Source organism: Otolemur garnettii, unplaced genomic scaffold (genome assembly GCF_000181295.1).
Source record: "Otolemur garnettii isolate 467f Iridium unplaced genomic scaffold, OtoGar3 scaffold00052, whole genome shotgun sequence".
NCBI lineage: Eukaryota > Metazoa > Chordata > Mammalia > Primates > Galagidae > Otolemur > Otolemur garnettii.
Genome location: NW_003852447.1, coordinates 6,285,549 through 6,294,582, shown reverse-complemented (window position 1 = coordinate 6,294,582; position 9,034 = coordinate 6,285,549).

The following is a 9,034-nucleotide window of genomic DNA, read 5'->3' as shown; positions in this document are numbered from 1 at the left end:
CCAAGAGCTGAAGTCAGCTAAGTTTCATTTTCTTTTTAATATCCTTTAACATTTTATCTATTACTTCTCTGTATTTGGAGCAGTGGTGGTGGAGGATGTTCTTTCCTGTTCTTTCAGGAAAGAATCTATTCTGATTTGAGAGCTTTACCTTTACTTGTTCTTTCCTGTTCTTTCAGGAAAGAATCTATTCTGATTTGAGAGCTTTACCTTTACTTGTTCTTTCTATTCCTGTTCTTTCAGGAAAGAATCTATTCTGATCTGAGAGCTTTACCTTTTCCTTTGGATTCCTTAAATTAGAGGTCCTCAAACTTTTTAAACAGGGGGTCAGTTCACTGTCCCTCAGACAGTTGGAGGGCCAGCTGCTAAGCAGGACAGGCAACAGTGGCAAAAACACCTGGTGGACTGGATAAATGTCCTAGGCAGGCTGCATGTGGCCTGTGGGCTATAGTTTGAGGACGGCTGCCTTAAATGGTAACCATGATGCTTGGCCCATTTTTCATACCTCATATTACTGTTGGATCCCCAAAGGCACTCAGAGCAAGCAGGCATGAGTTCTTAATAATTTTCCTTAGAGACAGATGGTGGCAACTATGCCTGATGATGGGAGTGGGTTGGGTCACAGTAGCCCTGTGAAAATATGATTAGGACATGGGTGCCTTGGGTATAAATTCTAGCAAGGGCACTGTGTTCCTTCCACCTTGGCTCCTCCTAACATCCTCTCTCCCCAGCTAACCTGACACATACTGATAGCTCCGTGCACTCAAGGGCTGAAGAAGGCTGCCTTTGGTTTAGGCCAGCGGTTCTCAACCTGTGGGTCGCGACCTATAGGAACTGTATTAAAGAGCTGCGGCATTAGGAAGGTTGAGAACCACTCGTTTAGGCTGACCCTGACATAATACTTACTCCCTTTTCCAACACTCTGCCTCATACCTAATTTTTTCTAGTCCCTGAGCTATGGGATGGGGAGCTTCGTGTGGCTGTGGTTTGTGCACTATTCCCAAGCACAGGAAGCTGTTGGGGCTGAACTTTAATTAGTGCTCAACCTAGGCTGTAGATTTATGATTCCATGTTCATCCAAAGTGAAGGCCTTCTAATTTGCACAAAGACATTAGTTACACTACTGTAGCCACTCAAGGATGAATCTACAGCCTCTTTCCAGGTTTTCCTTCGCCTTGGTCAGGTCTTAAGCCCTTCATTTGTCACTCTTACAGACAGACTGTTGTTGAATCCTATACTGGGGATACTTCCCACTGGGATAAGGTGAAGGGAAGGTTAGAACCTATACTACGCTGTTGTGCCACCCCTCTAGACTGGATAGACTTGTTCCCAGTCCCTTTTCCTTGATCTTCTCTATCTAGCTTCCAGCGTCAGAAAGCTGGGTGACCTTTCTTATATTCCAGTGTAGAGATGACCGATGAGGTAGCAACTTCCCATTTTAGCTGGGTTAGACCTCAGACATTTTATGCAGCTAAAGACACCCTCAAACTGCCAAGTGGCCAGGTCTATTCCCAGCCTGTATTCCCTCTAGGAGTTAGATTTTTGTACACAGTGCACTGACATTCTGGAGCTTGGTCTAATTCCTGCTGTCCGCTCTTCCCCCAGTTGTGCTGCTACAATAAAATTATTAGAGATTGACCTCAGGGAAGGAGTTGCTGGAAATCCAGCCCCTGTTACAAGAAAAGTCATGGTAAAGATCACCTTGCAGTACTGTCTTGATACTCAATATTTAGTAATATAACGTGATTCCTTCTCAAGGGACCCTTTTGTGCTAGCGGCTAAGAGAGCATGAAAGCATGTGGTTTCCAGAACCAAATGCATGCTTCTCTTTTGTTTTGTTTTGTTAAACTGCTGTTTAGCATCCTAGATACTTTTTATGATTGATAGAACTTGCCAGAAAATTTCTTCAGGGAGGTAAGGGGGAAGGAAGGAGAGGCTCATTTGTAATGAGTAGGAAAAGCAGGAGGACCTAGGAGAATAGATAAAGAAAATCAAGGAAAAGAGATGAGCAGTGAGTCTAATCTATCCACTGGTTTCTTGTTCTGATTGGTAAATTTGAGTTGGAAGTCTCAGTTCAAGAATGTCTTGTACCAGCCACTGTCCCTGAAGCCAGGGATTAGATTTAGGGATTACAAAGAATCTGTCTTGTGGCTGGGATGGGGAAAGAGGAGTCAGCCTAACAAGATTGTATAGAATTATGGGGGCTTTTGATGAACTTTTCTTTGGGGAAGGATTTATTAGGTTAGAAAGAGTTTACCAGTTGTAAGCAGGTAGCATTACATTTTTTTTTTTTTTTGAGAAAAATAACAGAGTCTCACTATGTCACCCTTGGTAGAGCGCTGTGGCATCACAGCTCACAGCAACCTCAGTCTCTTGGGCTTAAGCGATTCTCTTGCCTCTGGCTCCCAAGTAGCTGGGACTATAGGTGCCCACCACAATGCCTGGCTATTTTTGTTGTTGTTGTTGTTGCATTTGTCATTGTTGTTTTAGGAGGCCTGGGCTGAGTTCAAACAATTGAGCTATGGGCACTGCCCAGGTAACATTAACGTTTGCAGCAGGACAGTTCTTGTGTGTTTCCAGCTAGTCTACAGAAGATTGTATATGCCTTATGAAAATATCAACCATGGGTTCCTGAATACAGTAGAGCAGTGGTGGATACCTTTCCTAGAGTGTTAGAAGGTCATGGACCCTGACATCATGAAATTTACCAAATTTCTTGTAAAATAGAATCTCAGATGCCTGTTTGCACTCAGATCACAAAATCAAATGTATAGTAGAGATATAAATGCCTCCAGTACTGTGAGGGAGAAGTAGGAATTACACATAAGAACTAGGGAGCAGAGAGTGTATTCTTTTTTTTTTTTTTTTTTTGAGACAGAGCCTCAAGCTGTCCCCCTGGGTAGAGTGCCATGGCATTACAGCTCACAGCAACCTCCAACTCCTGGGCTCAAGCGAGTCTCCTGCCTCCGCCTCCCAAGTAGCTGGGACCACAGGCGCCCGCCACAACGCCCGGCTATTTTTTTTGGTTGCAGCCGTCATTGTTGTTTGGCGGGTCCAGGCTGGGGATTCGAACCTGCCACCTTAGGTGTACGTGGCTGGCGCCTTAGCCAGTTGAGCTATAGGCGCCGAGCCCAGAGAGTGTATTCTTATAACTGTTGCATTTAAAGAGCAGGAAGGGGAAGTTGTAGATGGATTACAAACTTTTGTGATGAGGATGGAACTTGAGACCCACCAGAAAATAAGGTTTTCATGAGTGTGGCCATTTGGGATACCAAGAAGCCAGAGCCTGAAAGAATTTTCCCACATAGTACGCATGGTTTTTTCCGCATCTGTTTCTATTTGTCTCTACTTTCCGATCTACTTAGGCATCCATTCTCTCTTTCCTAGCTGTACCATTTTACCACCTACTCACAGTAGTCCTTCCCTACCATCATCAAAAGAGCACCTGCAATCCACCTCCTCTAAGGTATCTTTTCTATGCACTGGAAAGAAAAATTGCTATAATGTGCTAGGCTTTGCATACTTTATATGCATCATCTTATTTCATAGTCTCCAGAATTCCATGAGGTAATATGATGAAGAATCTTTCAGGAAATCTCCAAAAGATGTTTAAAATCCACAGGCTTGATTATGTAAAGGCATTTCCATCTCACAGAAACACAGTATACTAGCAAAATGTGACCACCATTTTTAAACCAGGTTCACAAAGGGTCGTTGCAGAAAATACTGTAAGGTCTACTCTCACAGATGGAAAATGAATAATTTATGCTTTGCTTGGGTGCTTTTAAACAAACACATCTAGGTTAGAATCAATTGTGAGTCAGGGAATGTTGGTACCTTTCTAGGCGAGTGTAATGCCATAACAGTCCTTACTGAGGAGGAGCAGTTGTTGAAATTGCTGAATTGTTGAATCTACTGAACATCCACTGACTCAGGAGAGACCTGGAAGGCTGAGCAATTTATTTCTCAGTGGTGGATCTGCGCTGGCCAATTTGTACTAAACTTGGTCATTCAAACTATTTTCTAGCTCAGTATAGATGGACTTTTTATTTTTTTTCTTTTTTGAGATAGAGTACCATGGCATCAACCTAGCTCACAGCCACCTTGAACTCCTGGGCTTAAGTGATACTTCTGCCTCAGCCAACCAAGTAGCTGTGACTACAGGTGCCCACCATGATGCCCAGCTAATTTTTCTATTTTTAGTAGTGATCGCATTTCTTTCTTGCTCGTGCTGGTCTCAAACTCCTGAGCTCAAGGGATCTTCCTACCTTGGCCTCCTGCACTGCTAGGATTATAAGCATGAGCTCACCCAGATGGAGTCTTTGATCTGAAATATTTTGCTATACTCAAGGAGCTTATAGCCAAGGTACAGCCAAGAATTGTGAACAGAAGACAGTTTTCATTTGCCAAAACTGACTAAAGTATCAGCTTCAGGGAAAGATGGAGGCAGTGAAAGAACACAGAAATCCCAGAGATTGGCTCAGCACTCAGAGCTCAGTGGTTGGGGCATCGGCCACTACACTGGGGCTGGCGGCTTTGAACCTGGCCCAAGCCTGCTAAACAACAATGACAACTGCAACAAAAAAATGTTCAGGCATTGTGACAGGTGCCTGTAGTCCCAGCTGCTTGGGACACTGAGGTGAGAGAATTGCTTAAGCCCAAGAGTTTGAGGTTGCTGTGAGCTATGACACCATGGCACTCTACTGAGGGCAACATAGTGGACTCTGTCTCAAAAACAAAAAAAGAAAAGAAATTCCAAAGACTTCTTTTAGGGGTATGAGAAGATAAACTAGTGGGATATGCATATAGGAAATGGAAGAGAGCCATTTTCCCCAAGGGGATGATGGGAGAATAAAATTCTACCTGACTAAATGATCAAGTCATAGATTCACAGAGCTTCAGCAATGGGTGGAGAGCCTTAGCAAACAGTCCCTAATTGTGCAGGTGGGAAACTGAGGCTCTAAAAGACTTCCATAAGCCCACACAGGAACGGATGGAAGTAGATTCCATTCATGTCTTCAGAGTTTAATTTTACTTCTTACTATGTGGAGTTGAATTTATTTGTTTAAGGTTTCTAATTTAGTCCTGCATCTGATAAGGCTAAATGAGTCTCTTGTTTTCTTTAGGAAGAGACTATAGATTATTTTCTTATTAGCAATGATGCTAGATACTCATAAGAAGTTTATACACCAGAGAATAAACTCCCACTCATGGTCTGAGAGAATGGCGGAAAAAATTTTACATAGAAAGTAAAAGATAAAATAATATCAAAATCCCAACCCGTTAATGGATCCAATTTTTATTACAATTTCTTTTTCCTGCTACTTCTCTTTATTTTTGCAATAGCTTTGTGCTTCCTGGAGTGAATGATGATTTGTCTTGAACAAAATAGAATTTGTTCTTGAATCCTGCTGGTGTAAACTCTAAGCCAAATAGATGGAAATAGATATAAGTCCCAGGAATAAATCATACTGCATGCTTAAAAAAGCAAGCACATAAGCCAGTTCTTTCTTTCTGGTAGGTAAGAAATATCTGCAGGGCTAAAAGTCTATCTCCTTGCCCACATGTAGAACCTCACTCAAACTTTTTAATCATTTGTAGCAAGATTGGGTTTTCTGCTTCCTTTGCTTTCTTCTTTCTTTCTCCTCATTATCACTCATTCTTGGGAGGTGTCTTTGGTAAACCAGAGAAAAAAGGATAGTGACTCTGTTAGTACAAATAGCTTATTGGAGTCATGCTATAGAAGTTGGTGAATATTAGCAAGGGAAAGTGGCATTATATGGGCTAGAGCCAGGACACATGAGAGAAAGACAAGGATCAAAGAAATAAAGGAGACGTGGGGGAAGAGAGACAAAAAGGAGACCAGAGAAAAAAGGAGCAGTCTGCAAGGACTAAGGAGTGATGTGATGGGAATGTAAAGGGACCCATATGTATTTGTGATGACCTAATAATCAGAAAACCATTAATTTTAGAGATGCTATACCTAAGGTGCAATACAATCTGCTGTCCGAAACAATACCCTTTTGCAGACTTGGCACCTGTGGCTCAAGTGGCTAAGGCGCCAGCCACATACACCTAAGGTGGTGGGTTTGAATCCAGCCTGGGCCTGCCAAACAACAATGATGGCTGCAACTAAAAAATAGCCAGGCGTTGTGGTGGGCGCCTGTGGTCCCAGCTACTTGAGAGGCAGAGGCAGGAGACTTGCTTGAGCCCAGGAGTTTGGAGGTTGCTGTGAGCTGTGATGCCACAGCACTCTACCCAGGGGAATAGCTTGAGGCGTGTCTTAAAAAAAAAAAAATACCCTTTTGCACGTGAAAGGGGTATTACTGATTAAGCAGATACAAAGTTATGGGATGGACTGTCAGTCAAATCTGAACATTTGGTCACAGACTATACCTATACACACTCCCAGGCCTCACTCATTCAAAACGGTTATTAAACACTGATGTGTCTTGCACTACATTAAGCACTGAGGATGCAAAGCTGGCCCCTTTTGTTTTTGTCCCATATGAGCTATCCTTTCTTCAGCTCAGACTTTCATAACATGAAAGAGCAATGCAAAAACTTCACAGCCCAGTTCACCAATTATGGTGCGTCTTAGCAAGGCTTATGCATGTATGGCTTCCACCTGGCCTTACCCACGCATGGTGGCTGAACGCCCTGGAGCACGATGAGTCAGAGCAGTGTGATTTTGTTCTGCCTCTGCCCTGCATAGGCTGGTTTTAATCAAATGAACGCCTAATCCTGTAGTGAATCTTATTAAGCCCTTTGCCCTTCCCCATTCCATCTGTTACATGTCTCATTCTCTCTCTCACAAATGGAATAAACTGTGTTATTTTCTCAGACTTTTTTTTTCTTTTTGAGTGGGATGTCTTTCAGAGATAAGCCTGGAGTCAAGAATTACAGTCAGACTGAAATGGGACTGGCAGAGGATTTTCAGTATCCTAAGTTACTTTCTGTAATACCCCCCTTCTCTTATCAGCAAGGCCTCTTATTTTTTTAATGTAGTGTGTGGGAGAGCTTTGCAGTTGGTTTCAAAGACTTTCCTGCTAGGACCACAATTACTGTCTCCCTAGGGTGTAAAATACTGATAGAGCTCTGGGGCAAACAGTTATGGTGGCCTCCTCTCAGGTCAGTAGGTATGTGTCCTTCCCAGCCCTGCTGATGGATGAATCATAATTCCACCTCAGTGGGCCTTTTTTACTTTTTTGATTTATGGGCTAGTTTACCATCTTACCAACTGAGTCATTCATAGACACTATAAACAACTTAATTCGAAAATAGGCCTCAGGGAAAGGGAACAGCTGGACAGAATACAGATAACCTTCCCCCAGGCACATATTAATGTTTATTGTACTTTTTCTACATGGCAGTAAGGAGAGATAAGGTTCTACTCTGGAGGAATGAAAACTATTTAAGAAGTATTGATGGCATGGAATGTTCCAAATTCACTCTCTTTCAGCAGTCACAACCCCAGAGTCCTGGGCTCTGTTCTTCTTTTGTATTATTTAGTGTTGCTGTCCATTTCTTTCCTTTATAAGTTTCCTTGAGGGGAGTGTTCTGGTGTCTGTCATCTTCCAAGCTCACCCTCACCCAGTGTTTTCCACAGAAAAGATAATGGATGACTTTTTCCAAACTCAATGAATATCTTTGGTGTATAAATTCCTAGTTCTTTTACTTGATGCTTTCCTTATACTGAAAGACTTGCGGAAGGTTCTTTTTTTTTTTTTTTGTAGAGACAGAGTCTCACTTTATTTCCCTTGGTAGAGTGCCGTGGCATCACACAGCTCACAGCAACCTCCAACTCCTGGGCTTAAGCGATTCTCTTGCCTCAGTTTCCCGAGTAGCTGGGACTACAGGTGCCTGCCACGCCTGACTATTTTTTGGTTGCAGTTCAGCTGGGGCTGGGTTTAAACCAGCCACCCTTGCTATATGGGGCTGGCACCCTACTCACTGAACCACAGGAGCTGCCCCACGGAAGGTTCTTAGAGAGATTGTATAACCACTTGAATGTTACCACCCAATGTCCTTTGAGCAATCAGACCATGCCAAAAAATGTGGAAAATAAGAGTCACTCTGTGTGCAGTCCTATGGGGAGATTTTGCTACCTGAGATACACAATCTTCAGTCTTCTCGGGGTGTAGGTAATTCCTGGGTTGGTGCCACATCCAACTTTTTCATTGTTCTGCTCACTTCTGTTGCTACCTAAAATATATATATATACATATAAACTTGTTTTGCAATGGGTAGCGGGAAAGGTGTCTTCAACCCAGGAACACTCAGCTACATTAGGGCCTGTGGCCTACCTTAAAAGGAGCGTCTAGAACCCTTAGTTGCTCCCAAACCAGATTAAACTAGTATATGTCCTATTTTGAACAAGGAAACAATCAAGCCTAAAAACCAAAGGGAATAAGGGGGTGCTGCCTGTGGCTCAAAGGAGTAGGGTGCTGGCCCCACATATGGGAGGTGGAGGGTTCAAATTCAGCCCTGGCCAAAAACTGCAAAAAACCCCACAAAAATACAAAAAAAACCCAAAGGGAATAAGACACAGGATAAATGGCCACTTGATTTTCTATGTCCTATTTCGAATGGTTTAGTATTTCACCTAGCTGTAACATACTCTTTCACCTATTTGACAGTTTTATATTGCTTTTCTCTACTAATAGATAATGGGCTTTTGTCAGCCAGGGATGGTTATGCGTCATTACTAGCTCTAGGTAAAATTATAGTTGCCAGGAATTCTATTTGTGTTGTGTTTGAGAACAATTCAAATTTCTCCTTCACTGATTGGGATGGTGGTATCAGAACTGGCCATTATGCACACACACATGAAAAAGGTTCATTCAGCATTAGGGAACTTCAGATGAGTTTCCAAGTAGAGAGGTATGCAAAAATATATTATAGCCACTTTCTCTGTTTGGAAAGAGGACTCTCTTGTTCAGGTATGGGTGGTAAGAAACTTGAGATAGTATTTATAACTTATGTCACAAAGCCATGAATTTGGTAGGCAAAGAGGTGTCGTATCCTGGGCCAGCTA